At 39.6% G+C, this 19,867-nt stretch overlaps 1 non-coding gene across 1 annotated transcript; it reads right to left on the bottom strand.

Annotated features, from left to right (window-relative positions):
- Nucleotides 1-19,594: 19,594 nt before the first annotated feature.
- On the bottom strand, nt 19,595-19,725 carry LOC129676784 (small nucleolar RNA SNORA17). Its single transcript, XR_008720125.1, has one exon. It is a non-coding gene; the product is annotated as a small nucleolar RNA SNORA17 (small nucleolar RNA).
- Nucleotides 19,726-19,867: the final 142 nt, after the last annotated feature.

Here is a 19,867-nt window from a genome sequence, read left to right as displayed (position 1 = left end):
ATCTATCTATCTATCTATCTATCTATCTATCTATCTATCTATCTATCTATCTATCTGTCTGTCTGTCTATTTGTCTATCTATCTATCTACTTATCTAAATTTATGGTCCTAAAAAGACATTTGCCTGAGTATCAAAAGATTTTTAGTTTCATCTATCAGTAAATTTGGATTCTTCAGTTACCTTCTTTGTGCGTAATTTTTCTCCTTCATGATTTAAAAGCTGGGCTCTATGAGTTAAAATGTTCTTTTGCATCTATATTCTATTAATTATTAATAATTCTTTCACAGAGACATGATGTTATGCGGGAGCCTTCTTCTGAGGCAAGCATCTGTGGAATGTAAAGGAGAAACAGAGAACTGTGATGAACTCTCACCCATTTGTGGAAAAATATTAAATTTTGAGATGTCAGTTTTCATTGAAATGTCATTATTACGTTAAACACTAACTCCCATAAGTTGTTCTCTGATCTTTTACTTTGTGCCATGATTTCTTAGCAATTCTAAACAAAAGAGATGAAATAATTCTCCCCATAGGAGTGAAAAACCGCCACCACTCTTTCACTGGAAACTTGGCACTTCAAGGATGCTCAGCCAGTGTCAATATTCAGCCTTCTTCTTACCATACCTTCAGATGGAGCAAGAGATGTTGTAGAAGGTGAGAAGTCAAGATAGGAAACTTGTCAGCAGGCTTGGATTAGAAAACCCCTCCTCACTAGGGCACTGTTCCAAATAATAGGTGCTTATTTAATACAAAGTCTGGGCTCAACACTGGAAAATGAGGTTGTGGAAGTAAAAAAGAAGTGAAGTGCGGATCCTGTCTCCAGGACCTCACAAAAACCTAGCGATAAGACTCATGAGGAATCAGAGGTAACTCAATACTTGATACAATAAATAAGAGTACATTATAGGCAGAATATATATATATATATATATATATATATATAATGCCGAAATTCATTCATTTACATATTCAAAAATGGAAATTGATTTAAGTCTAAATACTTTCATTATCATTTTCTAGCTCTGTGATCTTCTTAAAGTATTTTAGCATCTTTGTGTCTTAGTTTCCCCCATTTTAAAATTGGGAATGGCAATAGCATTGTAATAATACCACTAATATTCCTTTAAAGATTAAGCAAGATAGACTCAGAAAGTAAAAACAAGACGGACGTTGGAAGAGGGAGAAAACAAGGAACAGGACAGGAGCCTATCACAGAGGGCCTCTGAAAGACTATACCCAGCAGGGTATCAAAGCAGATGCTGAGACTCATAGCCAAACTTTTGGCAGAGTGCAGGAAATCTTATGAAAGAAGGGGGATATAGAAAGAGCTGGAGGGGACAGGAGCTCCACAAGGAGAGCAACAGAACCAAAATTCTGGCCATCAGGTTCTTTTCTGAGACTGATACGCCAACCAAGAACCATGCATGGGAATAACTCAGAACCCCTGCACAAGTGAAGCCTATGGCAGCTCAGTCTCCAAGTGGGTTTCTTAGTAAGGGGAACTGGGACTGTCTCTGACATGAACTCAGTGGCTGGCTCTTTGATCACTTCCTCCTGATGTGGGTGCAGCCTTACCAGGTCATAAAGGAAGACAATGCCAGTAATGATGAGACCTAATAGGCTAGGGTCAGAAGGAAGAGGAGAGGACCTCCCCTATCAGTGGACATGGAGAAGGACATGGGAGGAGATAAAGAAGGAAGAGTGGGATTGGGAAGGGACTAGGGAGGAAGCTACAGGGGGGATACAAAGTGAATAAACTGTAATTAATAAAAATATTTTTCTTTTTTAAAAAATATTTATTTTTTATTATTTCTATTAATTACAGTAATTAATAAAATAATTTTCTTTTCAAAATTTATTTTTTGTTGAGCAAGGTATTCAGGAAAGCCTTCACTAAGACAGTGATTGCCTGATATAAAGGCTTGAAAATATTAGTGTATAAGCCACGACTGATTCTCAGAGTTTAATGTCCAGGCAGAAGGAGTACTCTATTGAGAAGATCTTCAGGCAGGAGCTTGCTCCGTGTTCTTCAGAAATATTGAGGCATGCAAGTGGTTGCGGGAGAGTAAAGAGAGATCCGTGGTTGAGGATGGTTAATGAGGAGGTTAGGGGAAATCACAGGTTGATTATACAGGGGTCACTGAGGCAGAATGCTTTGGAGGGCTTTGAACAGATGAGTGATGGCATGCTTTGAATCCATTTTAAAATTAACCGTGAAGTCCTACCTTAAGATTAGGAAGTTAAAACGTATTAATGAAGTTATAACATATTAAAGCGATCCAACCTTTGAAAGAGATATTTCTCAGTTTTAACTTTAGCATTTGCAGAAACCTGTTTGACTCAGGGTTGTATCTGGAAGGGCAGTGTTTTGTTTTGGTTAAAAAATTTATTTTTATTAATAATTTTATAGTTTATTTACTTTGTATCCCAGCTGTAGCCCCCTCCCTCGTATCCTTCATATCCTCCAGGTCACATGTTCCCACCCTTTTGCTCCCTCTTCCCTCCCCCATGTCCCTCCCCTAGGACATGGATAGGGGAGGTCCTCCTGCCCTACTATTTGACCCTATCCTATAAAGTCTCATCAGAACTGTCTGGATCCTCTTTCTCTGTGGCCTAGTTACACCACCTCACCTGGGGAGGTGATCAAACAGCCAGCCACTGTGTATATATCAGAAATAGCCTCTGCTCTCTTTACTAAGGAACCCACATGTACTAAGGAACTGCCCATGGGCTACATCTGAGCAGGGGGTCTAGGTACTCTCCATGCATGGACCTTGGTTGATTCATTACTCTCTGCAGGCCTCCCTGAGTCCAGATTTTTGGCTCTGTTGCTCTCCTTGTGGAGCTCCTGTCCCCTCCAGGTATTTCTCTCTCCCCTCTCTTCGATAAGATTCCCTGCACTCTGCCCAAAGTTTGGCTATGAGTCTCAGCTTCTGCTTCGATACCCTGATGAGCAGCGTCTTTCAGAGGCCCTCTGTGGAAGCCTGTCCTGTTTCCTGTCTTCTCCTACTTCTGATGTCTATCATGTTTGCCCTTCTGAATGAGGGTTAAGCATCTTCCCTAGGGTCCAAAACATTTCATGAGGATTTTTCAATTAATATATGCTATGTATTTTTACATACTTAGAATAGCATCTCTAACATAATAAGCATATATATATATATATGCAGTTTTGATTTGTATGGTTTGTTCTCTTATAAGAGGTAATTGAAATAATATTAGCTTAGAGATTGAGGTTCTTAAATGAATTACAGAAATGCTTTAAACTTGAGGTGATGTTAACTATCTGAAGCCACTTTGATGATTCTTGATTGTCCTATGTGAAGTTTTTGGCTGAACTTATTTCTTAATCAACTAAGGGTTGACTAGAACACTTAATTGATTTTATTCCTTTTGTTTAGAAATAGTTTTTAAATGTCCATAGCCACTTTACTTATTAGTAAAGTAGGTTTAGTGGCTGCCCCTAAGTCTTTCATAGAGATATAGGATCCTTTAAGACAAAAGTAATCTGTTTAAGACTAGGTAGTCTAATTGACAACAGTGACATGGTAGCTTCCTAATGTCAAAAGAGAAAATTTCCGGCCTTATGATTAGGTTTTTTCAGTCACTCCTTTTTGTAATTTTTGTAAACTACAGGCAGAACCACGTTAATGGCTTTATGATTTTTAATAAATTAAAGTAGGAACTCAATTAATGGCCATTTTCACTATTTCAAAATGTTATGCAACACCTGAGTTGGGGGAAAGATGTCATAAAATGACTTTTTGGAAAAGTCCGAGTCTTTTGGGGAAGTAACAAGAGAGAAAAAAAATTCTGTACAAGCAGAAGATCCTTCAAAAAGGATTCATAATGATCTGTTTACTTTACACATCTCTCTTGTTACTGTTAGGACTCCATCACAAGGCCTGAAAACAAATGTTAAAGTCTTCACCAGAGTAATGTCATTCACTGTATATTTCTGTGATGAAAACATTATAATCAGTAGACACAAGACACATGTGGCTGTTAATCACTAGAAAAACCTAAACCTTTATTTTTATTTACTTTACGTTAAAATAGGATGTATTTCTTGGCTTCTGTGAAGGTTAGTTTTAATTGTCAAATTGACAAAATGAAGAATCACCTGTGAAGATGGTCTCAAGGAGACAGATTAGTTTACCTGTGGGCATTTCTGATGGGGATAGTCTTGCTTGCCTTAACTGATGTGGGAAACCCCAGCCTGAAAGTGAATTGCACTGTTCCCTGTATTTGGGCTCTGAATTATAAAATAGTAGGAAAGATAGCTGGGTATTAAGCATGCACACATTAATTTATCTCTGATCTTGACTGGGATGTTGTTAACTACTTCTAGTTCCTGCCTTGACCCAAACACAATGATAGACAATAACCTGGAACTGTGACAATGATAGACAATAACCTGGAACTGTGAGCCAAAATAAATTCTTTTTCCCCTATGTTGTTTTTGCCAGGGTATTTTATCACAGCAACAGAAATGATTTTTAGTAGAGGTATCATATCACATTTAAATGTATTAACTCTAAATGTATTAAACTTTCAATTATGTCCCATTAAGTTCCAAGCATTAACAAGCAACATTCAAATGAAGGGTGTTTATTTTTCTTTGTTAAGCACTGTGTACATACTGTTTTATTTATTTTTATCACATAATGGAGTTCAACAAAAGGTAGGTGTCAGTCATTGAGAGGTGAGGGTGATAACGTTGTAATGAAAGATTATCTAGGCTTGAAGTACTTCCAAGAGAGATAAGCAAGAAGAGTGTTGCTGAAGGGATAAATTGGGCTTTGTGTTAGGGGCTAAAAACCTGGCAAGAGCAGAACCAAATTTTTCTTATTTTATCTGGCTGTTAAGGGATGATACAGATGCAGGGAGGCAGAATGGAATGGAGATGATGTCTTGGGAAATGAGCCTCAAGTCACAACTACCTTATTAATGAGACAACTTCTCTCTGAGCTAAAAACAGTGTCTAGAGCAACTTATTCTTTGCAGCATAAAGGCTAGGCCTCTACAAGGTTAGCTTTGGTGAGTCACGGGCTAAAGGGCAGAATGCAAGAGGACAGGGGACAACTATGTAAAAGCTTCAACCTTGAGAGATCTTTGCTTTCTTGCCAGTTGAAGTCTTTTCTTCAGTGGATGTCCTTATTACTTAGATGAAATGTCAATTAGCAAACAACTGCTTCTCTCCAGGATCCCTGAGGCTTCTGCCATCCAGAGTGTTAGACAAGTCAGCCTTTCATGCAGAGAAATAGGTGAGTGGTTTTCTTATTATTTGAACGTGTGGTGCAAAAGACATACAGCAGCTGCTCACAGTAAAACAATTGTCATTTCAAATGTACTTGAAGTAGGACAAGCTCCTGCAGACAGCATTAGCAGTGCCCAGACTGTTGAGTATGTGTGGGGGTTCTGTTTTGCCAGAGAACATCAGATTTTTGTGGTTTAAATCTCCTCTGATTTGCTTTATGGGTGTGGCATAAAATAAGCTTTATGCTTCCAAGATTTGCCATAAGGAAAATAAAAATCACCAACCACGCAGTGAAAACTAATAGTTAAAAGTGGAGTGCTTATCATGGTCTTCAAGAATGAGGATCAGAGCATTAGGAATTAGATTTAGTCATTTTCCCTGTCCTTGTCCTCTATACTAAACACTAAATAAAGAGCAAGTGCCCAGCTTATGTGTAAAGGACAGTGGAAGTTTCCACGGGACAAGAAAGATACTCAGGAAGATACTCAGAGATGTTTGCTGCTTTCTGTATTTACTCAGTAAGAGCTATAGTGCAAAGGTGCCGGGATACCAGCTCACTTAGGGAATTGGTTTAGTATTGGAAGGAGATATCATGAGGTTTTCCATTTTTTTCTCTCTTTTGGAGGTAGTGGGAGCTTAAGGGCTGTACTTGTGTGAAGCCAGGGGTCTCTTTCTAGCTGTCTTGGGAATGGGTAAATGGTAAAGTTCTGGAACACTTAACTTCTTTTTGATCATGTGTTGACCAGAGAACGGTATCTGTACTCCACCATTTGTTGTTTCTGTCTTCTATATTGTGCCTTCCTCAAGGCTAAGTATGCCCTTGGGAAGAATTCCTGGGCACTTCTATTAGATTATTTCAAGGGTAGAGTGTCTCTCATTAAATTTTTATATATGTCAAATTCTGTGCCAAGTAATTTATATGCAATTCATTGAACTCTCACACAAGTATTGTGGGAGTTTTATTGTTTCCCATATGACCAATGTGATTGAAAGAAGTTACTTGTTCTAAGTTACACAGACAAACAGCAAAGCAAATGTACATTGACCTAATTATAACCCCACCCTAGTGGAAAGTCTCTCCTCTATTTGTGATCGGTGTTTCTGCCTAGATTGACAATGAACTCCTCCTCAATTTTACTTAGAATGGAACTATCCATATGTATACATGTTCTTCTGTGCTGCTTTGATAGGATGCTGGGTAGATGAGGGCATATGCAGGAAAGAGTCCTGAGAGCCGTGAGAGTTGCATTAGGCTCAGAATCCCTTATTGGAAGAGGAGTCTTGAAATGAACTGTGAAGGACAAAAGAGAGAGTTTAGCACAAAGGAGGACATTTGAAATAGGGCATTCAGAACAGGGAATATTTCAAGCTCTTGAGACAATCTGTCTGAAGAAGTGAACAATTCAGCAGGAAAAGCCTACCTACAGTTCTCTTTCTTGTTAAGAGGCTGATAATATATACTGTCTGTCACATGCTCCCTATCTTTCCAGCAAAGAAGTAGAGTATGCCTATCCACAATCCACCCAAATAGAAGAGAATAATACTGTTGATAGAATGCAGAGTAGGTAGAGTCTGGGCTTCAACCTCAACTCTATCACTTGCTAGCTCTGTGACCTTGGCAAATTTGTTTAACCTCTTTATGCTTCAGTTTCCACATATGCCAAGTATAAATCATAATATCTGTCTCGTGGGGTTATTGTGAGAATCAAATGGAATATGCATGTAGTTCTGAGCCAGGCATAAGACAAGTACTCAAAAATTGTTGGCTATTACTAATATTGCCTCTGTTTAGAAATTTGACATCTAAGAATCCTCCAAACATCTTTATCACAAAACTTTTTTTGAACCAATAACAGGAATTCATTTAGAAACCTATTTCATAAAGATTTTGAAGGAAGAGACACAGACACAAACTCACAGAAATTCATTTAATCAAATGCTTTATATTTTGATATTTCTGAGTGTTAGTGTGACATGCAAAGTTACCAGAAGAAAAGAAAAATGCCTGATGAAATATGAATACCAAGAGTGCACAAAATAAATCTTTTCTATTGCCTGAACTGTAAAGTATATGCCCTTTATTAATAATAAAGGAAATATCACTTTGGAAAATATTGGGTTACCAATTTAATATAAAAAAATTTTCTCAGTCAAGCACCAAATCTACTATATTTGAAGACTGATTCAAATTTCTAGATTCTATCCAAGTAAAGAATAGACTGCTTGGATCCACTTACTATCTCAACTAAGAAGAATAATGAGCCCACTCATTCATTAGCTACTAGAATATGTTTCTATAGTTTCTAATTACTTATCTAACCCAGCTTCACTTTCTTTCATTGCATCAATTAATTTTGTCAGTGAGCAAAGAAATCTTCTGAAATTTCTGCAAGAATGAATTATTGTCACTTTTTGCAACACTTTCTACCTCTTATGTATAGAGATTGACATAAAGACTCTGTTCAATGACAACACTAAAACTGACACACTATTTTCAACATGCCTGATGCTGTATTGAGCAATTAATATTCATTGATACTTTTGCCTTTCATGCAATCCCACTAAATTTTACAACAGAAGTAGCAGAGTCAACAGGGAGTAAAATAATGTGTTCAGGGCCCATAATCTAATAATGAGCTAAGATTAAAACTTGGGAATTCTGACCCCAGAGTTTGTGTTTTTAAACACCTTTGTTAATTTACCTTCCAAAATATAAAATTAAAGTAGATTTTCTGGATACCTTATTACTCAGATTTTCTAAGAATTCTAGGCATTAATATAAGCTTGGAAACATGGACTGTCTTCTTTAGCATTCTCTCTTGTGCCTGAGCTTCACATGTGGATTTCAAAGAGAAAAGTCATAAACTTTGATTGTTACTTTCACAATATTCTAACCGAGTCTTGAATCAATTGACTATAAAGCAGATGGAGTACAAAACAGAACCTTTGTTTCTAACAAAGTCTAGCTTGAGAAAGATGGTTTAATGTGAGCTCACTGTTACTTAATGATACCATTTAGAGCTCATGTTTACTGATGTCTAAGAGTCCCATTTGTCTGCAATTAGAATTCTGTATATTATTGAATGTGAATTCACATAACCACAGACACTGTCCCAGAGCTTTCTCCCATCTTGTGGTGTTATTGACTTTTTTCCTCATTAGGCTCTCACACTTAAAATATAGATCAGACAAATTTACATGGGTTGTAATTAGGACAATTATCTCAGTTACTTTCTCATTGCTTTCGAAAAAATAACCTGGAAAAGAAAACAAGGGTGGAAGGGTTTATTTTGGTTTACAGTTCCAGAAGGATTTAGTCCATGATGGCAGAGAAGTCATGGCATCAGGAACATGAATTTGGCCTGTCACCCTGTACTAATAGTGAGGGAAAAGAAAATGGACAGGAGGTGGGGCTGGGCTCAAAAATTTCAAAGCCTGCCCTCAGTGATACACTTTTTCCCAATAAGGAACCACTTTCTAAAGATTCCTCAAACTCTCCAATATAGCTATTTCATGATGTAAAGTGCATTTAGTTATGACTTCAAACATCTTCATAGTCTTCGCTAGTCCCAACACTGTTTAGAACCTTGATTAATGCAGTTATTAATTTGTTGTTTAATTGCTACAACAAAAATCAGCATTGTATTTTGGCTTACAATTCAAGGGTAAAATTCATCATGTATTTTGGGGCTGGAAGGACTCATAGCAGCAAGAGGTTGAGGTAGCTGGTTACATTGTGTTGAGGGCCAAGAAGCAGAGGATGAGCACTTTTACTCAGCTATATTTCTCATTTTTATTTAATTCAGTACCTTATCTCTCAGGATGGTATCTAGCTCACACACTTAGACTGGATCTTTCTATCTCAATTAATTTAATCTGAATAATCTATCACAGATATGCCTAGACAATATCTCTTCAGTGAATCTAGAGTCTATAAAGTTGATAACATTAACCATTAAAGAGGTCATGTGTTTTTTGATGGTGTTCCATATTTCTCGCCCTGGCTAGAATACAGGTGGTGTTCCAGGAACAGGAAGCTCTTCATATGTTTAATGAAAGCAAGCCAAAGCATATGTCTGCATACAGCACAGTGTTTAGTTCTTAACATGGCATAATGTTCTTTGTTCTGTTCTGTTTCTGTATGCTCTTTATTCTTGATATGTACGATTTGTACTTTAGAGAGTACAGAAGACCCAAGTATTAAATATTTATATGTAGATATAAATTTTGTGTCCATTGTATGAGGTAAGCACTGACCAGACCATTTGTTCTACTGAAACTGGTGGTCTTTCTGTAACATGTCTACTATTCACTTCATATATCTTCATTTTCTTTTTGTCCTTCTGACTCTTGGGAGAGAACTGAGCAACAGTCTATTTGAAGCTATGTATTAGAATAAGTTAGACTCTTATTACATGTTTAATAACTTACTTGGTTCTCTTATAAATATTCCTTAGTGATTAAAAAACAGAAAATTATTCAAAAATGCAAACTATGTTTATTTTGTGGTGTATCAACACTAACTGGCAAATGTTCATTGGACTTTTTATGATGGCTAAACGAGGAACTCTGTACTATGAGAATTTGAGCCAGATTCTTTGTAGAAATTCAAATGATGGTTATAAAATTCATAAGGAGATTGAGGCTTCCTTGGCCAGAGGGGACAATATGTGAGCTGGGACCATTTTGATTCAGGTCATCCACAGAATTCTTTGGGGACGGAGAGTGGCCAATATCCAATTCCCCTGCACTTCCCCTTGTCAGACCTCCCTCCTCCTTGGCAGAGTCGGCCCACAGTACCCATGGCTCATAGCACAGAAACCACTGTCTGGGGACTGAGACAGCAGAGATGAGTCTTCTAGTTCCTCAGCAGCAGCTACCAGCTGTAGCAGCCTTCCAGATCCCCAGTCTGCAGAACCAGCCTTCTGGGTCCCAGGTCTGCAGTACCAGCCTTCCGGGTCCTGGATCCACAAGCAGCTTTATGGTCCCAAAAGGCCTCCCAGCTAGTGACTGTGCTGGCTGCCCAGTCCCTCATTAGCAGGCAGTCACCATTACAGGACACCGAGCTCCACCAGGTCTGCAGGGATACTCTCATCCATGGACTTCTGTAGGGGCTCCTCAGGACTTCCCAGCAGGCATCTGTACCTACCTCCCAGTCCTGCTGCTGTGGCTAGACTCCCATTGGACCTCTTTAACAGCCTAAGTTCTGTGGCTGCAGCTGAGTTGACTATAACTGCATTTGCCCCAGAAGGCCCAAATCTGAGTGTAGAGAACAGGGGGAACCGCTGTGCTTTCCAATTAGACTTGCTAGAGAGTGAGTGCACCTTCAAGTGAGTGCCTGAAGAACCCTAGATCCAGGGTCCCTCCAAGCTAGCAACCAGACATCAGATCCCTCCCACCCACACACCCACTGTGAGCAACACAGGGATTATTGGGGTAGCATCCTCAACACTGAAGCCTCTGTCCTGCAGGTCTACTAGTTGAGTCCAGGCAAACAACTCCTGGAGCCCATAGAAAGCTGAATACCAGAAGGACAGTATGAGAGGCCTGTAGGCTACTGAGGTATTCAGGGAATCTGCATATGCACATTGCGCCTGCAAACAGCACCTTCATCCCCTCCCTCTCCTGTGCCTGCCCTTCCTCCCCTGCCCTACATTTCAAGCATTTATGCTCTCTAGCATCTTATACATCAAGGCACACTTCCATGTACATATGAATGCTTGCTTGCACCTACATGACCTTCCTCCCTTAGTTACAGCTGAATCACCAACATACACTCTCAAACGAGTGGACCTCTTTCATCTTCCTGAAGAATACTCCAGACACCAGAGAAAGACAGGCCCAGTCTGAAGTACAGACTCCAGGAACAAACAATGAAGGTTACAGGTAAGCAAATAGCCAGAGGTTAGGGTAAGAATACACTCAACAAAAATCAGGACATCATGGATTCACCAGAAAACCCCTAAATCAATGGATATTTCAATTCATTGGAAACACAGAAAAATGATTTTAAAGCTATGCTTATCCAGTTATTAGAGGCACATAAAGAAGAAACAAACAAATCTCTCAAATAGCCACACATATGAAGGAAAATAAAGAGGAAATTAACAAAGCTCTCAAAGAAATACAGGCAAATACAGCCAAAAAAATAGAGGCTCAAGTAGAGGCACAAGTAGTGGCAAACAGAAAGGAAATGAACGAAAAAAATAGAAGGCATCATAGAAAGATAGCAATCCACATTCAAACAGATGAAGGAAATGGTGTAAGACATGAAAACAGAATTAGAATCAATAATAATAATAATAAAACACAAACAGAGAAAACCCTGGAGCTGGAGAACTTAGACAATAGATCAGGAACCACAACGGTAAGCATCACCAATAGAAAGCAAGAGATGGAAGAGAGAATCTCAGGTGCTGAAGATACACTTGCTGAAATTGATACTTTTCTCAAAGAAAAAGTAAAATCAGAAAAGTCCTAACACAAACCATCCAAGAAATCAAGGACACCATGAAAAGGCAAAATCTAAGAATAACAAGAATAGATAAAAAAGAAGATTCCAGGCTCCAAGGTCCAGAAAATATTTTCAAGAAAATCATAGAAGAAAATTGTCTGTACTTAAAGGCAGAGATATCCATAAATAAACAAGAGGCCTACAGAACACCAAATAAACTAGACCAGAAAAGGAACTCCTCACATTACATCACAGTCAAAACAATAAATCTACAGAACAAAGAAGAAATACTAAAAGCAGCAAGGGAAAAAGGCCAAGTAACATATAAAGATAGACCTATCACAATCACACCAGATTTCTCAACAGAAATTATGAAAGCCAGAAGGGCCTGGGTAGATGTCATGCAGATTTTAAGGGACCACAGATGCCAGCCCAGACTACTATACCCAACAAAGTTTCAATCAACATAGATGAAGAAAACAAAATATTCATGACAAAACTAAATTTAAACAATATCTATACAGCAACCCAGCCCTACAGAAAACATTGGAAGGAAAACCCAACACAATGCAAACAACTACACCCACGAAAATACAGGATATAGATAACTTCACAACAAAAATTAAAAGTAAACAAGCAATGAATCACAGTACTACCACCAACTCCACAATAAAAGGAATTAATGTTCATTGGTCACTATTATCTATCAACATCAATGGACTCAACTCTCTAATAAAAAGACACAGACTAACAGAATCGTTGCAGAAACAGGATCCAACATTTTGCTGCATCCAAGAAACACACCTCTGCAATAAAGATAAATACTACCTCAGAATAAAGAGCTGGAAAAAGGTTTTTCAAGCACCCGCACCCAGAAAACAAGCTAGGGTAGCTATCCTACTATCTAATAAAATAGACATTCAACCTAAATTAATCAAAAAAAAGATGAGGAGGAGCATTTCATTCTCATCAAATGAAAAATCCACCAAGAAGACATCACATTTCTGAACATCTATGTCTCAAATACATTTGTAAATGAAACATTAATAAAGCTGAAATTTGTACCTACATTTGTAAATGAAACATTAATAAAGTTGAAATCACATATCGATACCAACACGTTACTAGTGGAAGACTTCAACACTCCACTCTCACCAAGGGACAGATCATCTAGACATAAACTAAATAGGGAAATAAAGGCACTTACAGAGGTCCTAAATCAAATGGAACTAAGAGATGTCTACGGAACTTTTCACCCAAATTCAAAAGAGTATACCTTCTTTTCAGCACCTCATGGAACCTTCTCCAAAATAGACCATATAGTTGGTCACAAAGTAAGCCTCAACCGATACAAGGAGATTGAAATAATCCCCTGTATACTATCTGATCACCATGGAATAAAGCTGGATGTCAACAACAACATAAATAGCAAAAAACCTACACATACATGGAAACTGAACAACTCGCTACTCGATGACAGCTTGGTTAGGGAAGAAATAGAGAAAGAAATCAAAGACTTCCTAGAATTCAATGAAAATGAAGGCATAACATAACCAAACTTATGGGACAGAATGAAAGCAGTGCTAAGAGGAAAATTCATAGCACTAAGTGCCTTCAAGAAGAAACTTGAAACATCTCATACAAGCATCTTAATGGCTCACCTGAAAGCCCTAGGGAAAAAAAAAAAAAGAAACAGACACACTCAAGAGAAGTAGATGGCTGGAAATGTTCAAGCTCAGTGCTGAGATCAATAAATTAGAAACAAATAAAACAATTTAAAGAATCAATGAAACCAGGAGCTGGTTCTTTGAGAAAATCAACAAGATAGACAAACACTTAGCCAAACTAACTAAAAGGCAGAGTGAAACTCTCCAAATCAGCAAAATCAGGAGTGAGAAGGAGGACATAACAACAGACACTAAGGCAATCCAAACAATTAGTAGGTCTTACTACAAAAACCTATTCTCCACAAAATTGAAAATCTAAATGAAATGGAAAATTTTCTTGATTGATTGCGTTTACCAAAAATTAAATAAATATTGGGTAAATAGATTGAATAGTCCTATATCTCATATAGATATGAAAGTAGTCATCAAAAGTATGCCTTCTGAAAAAAGCCCAGAGCCAGATGGTTTTAGCTCAGAATTCTATCAGACTTTTAAAGAAGAGCTAACTCCAATTCTCTTCAAAGTATTCCACAAAACAGAAACAGAAGGATCATTACCACACTCATTCTATGAAGCCATGGTCACCTTGATACCTAAACCACACAAAGACCCAACCAAAAAAAAAAGAGAACTTCAGACCTATCTCTCTTATCAACATTGATGCAAAAATACTCAATAAAATACTTGCAAACCGATCCAAGAACATATAGAAGATATCATCTACTATGCCCAAGTAGGCTTCATCCCAGGCATACAGGTGAGGTTCAATATATGGAAATCCATCAATGTAGTCTATCATATAAACAAACTGAAGGAGAAAAACCACATGATCATCATCTTAGATCCCGAAAAAACATTTGAAATAATCCAACACCCATTCATGTTTAAAGTCTTGGAGAGATCAAGCATACAAGGCACATACGTAAACATAGTAAAGACAATATACAGCAAGCCTATAGCCTACATCAAACTGAAAGGAGAGAAACTGAAATCAATCCCACTGAAATTAAGGACAAGGCAAGGCTGCCCACTCTCTCCATATCTCTCCAACATAGTATTTGAAGTCCTTGCTAAAGGAATAAGACAACTAAAGGAGATGAAGGGGATAAAAAACGGAAAGGAAAAAAAAATCAAAGTATCACTATTTGCAGATGATATGATAGTATACATGAGCGACGCCCAAAATTGAATCAGGGAACACTTTCAGCTGATTAACACATTCAGCAATATGGCTGGATACAAAATTAAATCAAAAAAATCAATAGCCCTATTATATACCAAAGAGAAAAGGGTTGAGTAAGAAATTAGGGAAACAACACCTTTACAATAGCCACTAATACATAAAGTGCCTCAGTGTGACTCTAACCAAGCAGGTGAAAGACTTGTGTGGAAAAACAAACAAACAAACAAAAAACAAATCTTCAAGTCTCTAAAGAAATAAATTGAAGAAGATATCAGAAGATGGAAAGTTCTCCCATGCTCATGGATCGGTAAGATTAACATAGCGAAAATGGCCATCCTGTGGAAAGCAATCCACAGATTCAATGCAATTCCAATCAAAATACCAACATAATTCTTTACAGCCTTTGAAAGAACAATCCTCAAATTCATATGGAAAAACAAGAAAACCCAGAACTGCCAGAAAGATCCTGTATAAGAACAGATTGTCTCATCTCAAGCTGTGCTACAGAGCAATAGTATTAAAAACTGCATGGTATGGGCAAAGGAACAGAATGGTGGGTTAATGGAACCAAATAGAAGACCCTGAAAAAATTCACACACCTATGGACACTTGCTTTTTGACAAAGAACCCAAAACCATACAATAGAAAAAGGACAGCATCTTCAACAAATGGTGCTGGTCTAACTGGATATCTACATGTTAAAAAATACAATTTTTATCAACCTAAACAAAACTAAGGTCCAAGTGGATCAAACACCTCAACATAAAACAAGACACATTAAATCAGCTAGAAGACAAAGTGGGAAGAGCCTAGAACTCATTGGTACAGGAGACAACTTCCTGAACAGAACACTAAGAACATGGGCTCTAAGAGCAACAATCAATAAATGGGACCTCATGAAACTGAAAAGCTTCTGTAAAGCAAAGGACACTGTTGTCAGAATAAAACGAATGCCTACAGACTGGTAAAGGATCTTCACCAACCCTATATCTGACAGAGGTCTAATAACCAGAATACATAAAGAACTCAAGAAGTTAAAAGGCAACAAATAATGTAATCCAATTAAAAAATTGGGTACAGAGCTAAACAGAGAATTCCCTATAGAGGAATATAGAATGGCAGAGAAACAAATAAATGCTTAGCATTCTTAGTTATTAGGGAGACGCAAATCAAAATGACCCTGAGATTTCACCTTACATCCATCAGAATGGCTAAGATAAAAAACTGAGCCTGATGGCCAACTGTCGGGCAGAGTGAATGGAATTTTATGTAAGAAGTGGGAAATAGTAAGAGCTGGAGAGGACAGGAACTCCACAAGGAGAGCAACAGAACAAGAAAATTTGAACACAGGGGACTTCCCAGAGACTCATACTCCAACCAAGGACTATTCATGGAGATAACCTAGAACCCCTGCACAGATGTAGCCCATGGGAGTTCAGTGTCCAAGTGGGTTACATAGTAATGGGAAGAGGGACTGCCTCTGACATAATCTGATCGGCCTGCTCTTTGATCACCTCCCCCTGAGGGGGGAGCAGCCTTACCAGGCCACAGAAGAGGACAATGCAGCCACTTCTGATGAGAACTGATAGACTAAGATCAGAAAGAAGGAGAGGAGAACCTCCCCTATCAGTGGACTTGGGGAGTGCCATGCATGCAGAAAGGGGAGGGAGGGTGGGATCGGGAGGGGAGGAGGGAGGGGCTTATGGGGGGATATAAAATGAATAAAGTGTAATTAATAATAATAATAATAAAATATAAAATAAAAGAAAAACCTCAAGTGACAACACATGCGGGAAAGGTTGTTGAGAAAGGGGAACCCTCCTCCATTGCTGGTGGAAATGTAAACTTGTACAACCACTTTGGAAATCAATTTGGTGCTTTCTCAGACAGTTACAAATAGCACTTCCTAAAGATCCAGCCATACCACTCCTAGGCATATATTCAAAAGATGCTCAAGTATCCAATAAGGACATTTGCTCAACCATGTTTGTAGCAGCTTTATTCCTAATAGCCAGAACTTGGAAACAACCCGGATATCCCTCAACTAAGGAATGGATACAGAAATTGTGGTACATTTACACAATGGAATATTACTCAGCAATTAAAAACAAGGAAATCATGAAATTTGCAGGCAAATGGTGGGATCTAGAAAAGATCATGCTGAGTGAGGTATCCCAGAAGCAAAAAGACACACAGGGTATATACTCACTTTTAAGTAGATACCGGACCTATACTATAGGATAAACATACTGACATCTGTACACCTAAAGAAGCTAAGCAAGAAGGAGGTCCCCGAGTAAGAGGATCAACCCTCAGTTAGAAAGACAAACAGGATGGAGTTTGAAAGAAGGAGAAAATAGGAAACAGGACAGGAGCCTACCACAGAGGGCCTCTGAAATACTCTTCCCAGCAGTGTATCAAAACAGATGCTGAGACTCTTCACCAATCTTTGGCAGAGTGCAGGGAATCCTATGAAAGTAGGGGGAGATAGTGGGACATGGAGGGGACAGGAGCTCCACAAGGAGAGCAACAGAACCAAAATATCTGGGCACAGGGTATTTTCTGAGACTGATACTCCAAGGAAGGTCCATTCATGGATATAATCTAGAACCCCTGCTCAGATGTAGCCCATGGCAGCTCAGTATCCAAGTGGGTTCCCTGGTGAGGGGAGAAGGGACTGTCTCTGACATGAACTCAGTGGAGGGTTCTTTTACCACCTCCCCCCACTTTGGCGGGAGCAGCCTTGCCAGTCCACAGAAGAGGACAATGCAGCCAGTCCTGATGAGACCTGATAAACTCAGGTCAAATGGAAGGGGAGTAGGACCTCCCCTACCAGTGGACTTGGAGAGGGGAATGGGAGAAGATGAGGGAGGGAGGGGATTTGTGTGGGAGGAAGGGAGAGGGCTGAGGCTAAGACACAAAGTGAATAAAGTGTAATCAGTATAAAAATAAAAATTTAATTAAGTATTCATAAGGAATTTTAAGACTTGATTTTCTCTGAATAGCCAAATGTTCTTGAAAAGTAAGATTCAAGCAGGAGACCCACAGTTTCAAATTGTAAGATTTGCTGTGAAGTTATAAATATAAAGACAATGTGACACAAGCATAATGCTTATGGAATAAATCTGAATTGAGAAATAAACCTAGATGAATCTATAGTTGATTTATTTCATTTGTTTATTTAAACCTTAAAATTATTTTTAAACTTTTCACTGGTTGTTGGTGAATTTCACATCAATCCCCTTCATCTTCACTTCCCTGCGTACCCACCCTTCACCCTTGCAACCCTTGCAAATATATATATATATTTGTGTAAGATGTAGTATGTCATAGTGTATCCCACTGTTTTGGCCACTCTTTTTTGCTTGCATCATTGCAATTATGTATTTGTCTGGTAATAGGCCTCTGGCTTCTGCTACTCTATCAATACTAGAATGTCACGGAGACTCCTCTAGGATATCATGTTATTGCCCTGTGCAATAGCGTTCCTGGAGTTTTAGATCTGTAGGACCAGCCTCTTCATGCACTCCAGCAGTTCCAGTTCATGGATGGGGCATATGATGGGATGGGTTTGGGCCTGAGAACTATCTGAGCTGGTCAGTCTGTAGATTCTCCTGCACTTACACCTTTGGGGCTCGCTGACTAGCAACCTCTGTAACCAGGGCCAGCTCTACCCTGCTGCCAAGACAAGGTTCGGAGCCTGTTCTCCTGAGTTTTGGAGCTGGTGAGGGACAGGACAAGTTCTCGCACTCTCATGACCTGGGAACAGCTTTCCCACCATTCATAGATGGCAAGGGATGAGAGAGGGGAGGAGGGCATCTCTCCTTCATTTGGGCCACTGCTCGAAAGGCAAGGGGCAAGGTCAGCTTTCACCCTCAGGGCCAGCTCACCTGCCACACCGACACCCAGGGCCAGCTCTACTGTGATGCCCACGTGAGGTGCAGGACATGCTGTCTCAAGTACTTCAGCAGGTGTGGGCCAGGGCCAAGTCATTTGCTTTCAAGACCCCAGGGCCAGCTCTCCTGCCTGCTGTAGGCGGCAAGGGGTGAAGGTTGGGGAGGACATCTCTCCCTCACCCATGTTGACACACAGCAGACAAGTTGCCGGGCCATCTTTCCCATGCTCAAACCCTCAAGGTTGGCTCACCCATGCTTCTGCCTGAAGAGTCAGTGTTACTGTGCTGCTGCCCAGGTAAGGTACATGGCCTATTCTCCTGAGTTCTGCAGCTTGTGAAGGTCAGGCACAGCTATCCTGCTCTCATGACCCCAGGGTCCACTCTCCCACCTGCTTCAGGTGGTGAGGAGCAATGGACAAGAAGGGTATCTCTCTTGTCCACACTACCACATGGGAGACAAGTGTTAGGGCTAGCTCTCTCATGCACATATCCTCAGAGTCCGCTCACCTGCAACTCCTGCAGTGTGCAGGGCCACTCTCCCAAGTACTTCAGCTGGCTAGGGGTGGGATCAGCTTTCCTGCTCTTAAGCCTCTACGGCTAGCTCTCCCACAATATAGGTGAGAGGTAGAGCCAGTTCTGCATAGCCATCAGAAACCAACATGTTCTGGGATGGCTGCATAAGCCAGAGCCACCTGTCTGGCCTTCGGTAGTAACAGACCTCTGCTGATGCAGCTCCACAGACCCAGACATGGTCCTCGGTGGAAGCACAGACCAGGACCCCACCATTGTTCCTGGTAGCATCACCAGCTACTTACATCAGGCTGTTCCCCACTATCCTATAGTCTCCAGTTCTGCCTTTCTTCATTGTGCACACATCCTTCTGCTTCTCTTTCTCTTCCATTTCTCTACCACTCACTTGTGCCCTTTAGTGGTGCCTAGGGTCTCTGAGTATCTGGGGTTGTCTCAGGAGTGGTCTCACGAGTGCCATACCCAACTCATACATTATGGTGCTGGGCCAGGTTTGCCCCCTGACAGGTTTGCTCAGTACCGGACTGGTGGTGATGTCAGCCTAGCTCCCTATCTGGCCCCCATGGCACTGGACTGGTGGCCATCATGGGCTTGCTATTTACAGGGAATGCTAGGCTATTAATCTTTCAGATGTTCACAGGTCAGAACACTGAGTATAAACATAGTTTCTCTCTTCTCTGCTACCTACTGACATACATGTGACACAGCAGCCACACCTGCAATACTTCCAGGGCAGGTTAAAAGTGTTTTAATACTGGTTTATTTCTATGTGTGCAAGTGTTTCCTTGTGTTTATGAAGGCCATAAAAGGACATCATATAGCATGTAACTGGATATATATATATATATATATATATATATATATATATATATATATATA

Source organism: Psammomys obesus, unplaced genomic scaffold (assembly GCF_907164565.1).
Source record: "Psammomys obesus unplaced genomic scaffold, mPsaObe1.curated_primary_1811, whole genome shotgun sequence".
Taxonomy (NCBI): Eukaryota; Metazoa; Chordata; class Mammalia; order Rodentia; family Muridae; genus Psammomys; species Psammomys obesus.
This window is presented reverse-complemented; position numbering and strand designations above follow the sequence as displayed.